Here is a 694-nt window from a genome sequence, read left to right on the forward strand (position 1 = left end):
GGCCGGAGTCCTGAAAATGGAGTCGGCACTCGGTCAACCGTGCCTCCATGAAAAGGGAGTGTGAAAAGAAGTCATAAGGATGGTGTTTTGGTTAGGCTGGAGTCTTGAAAATGGAGTCGGCACTCGGTCAACCGTGCCTCCTTGAAAAGGGAGTGTGAAAAGAAGTTATAAAGATGGTGTTTTGGTTAGGCCGGAGTCCTGAAAATGGAGTCGGCACTCGGTCAACCGTGCCTCCCTGAAAAGGGAGTGTGAAAAGAAGTCATAAGGATGGTGTTTTGGTTAGGCTGGAGTCTTGAAAATGGAGTCGGCACCCGGTCAACCGTGCCTCCCTGAAAAGGGAGTGTGAAAAGAAGTCATAAGGATGGTGTTTTGGTTAGGCTGGAGTCTTGAAAATGGAGTCGGCACCCGGTCAACCGTGCCTCCCTGAAAAGGGAGTGTGAAAAGAAGTAATAAGGATGGCGTTTTGGTTAGGCCGGAGTCTTTATAATGGAGTCGGCACTCGGTCAACCGTACCTCCCTGAAAAGGGAGTGTGAAAAGAAGTTATAAGGATGGTGTTTTGGTTAGGCCGGAGTCCTGAAAATGGAGTCGGCACTCGATCAACCGTGCCTCCATGAAAAGGGAGTGTGAAAAGAAGTCATAAGGATGGTGTTTTGGTTAGGCCGGAGTCTTGAAAATGGAGTCGGCACTCGGTCA

The sequence above is a fragment of the Ipomoea triloba genome, chromosome 16 (assembly GCF_003576645.1).
Source record: "Ipomoea triloba cultivar NCNSP0323 chromosome 16, ASM357664v1".
Classification (NCBI taxonomy): Eukaryota; Viridiplantae; Streptophyta; class Magnoliopsida; order Solanales; family Convolvulaceae; genus Ipomoea; species Ipomoea triloba.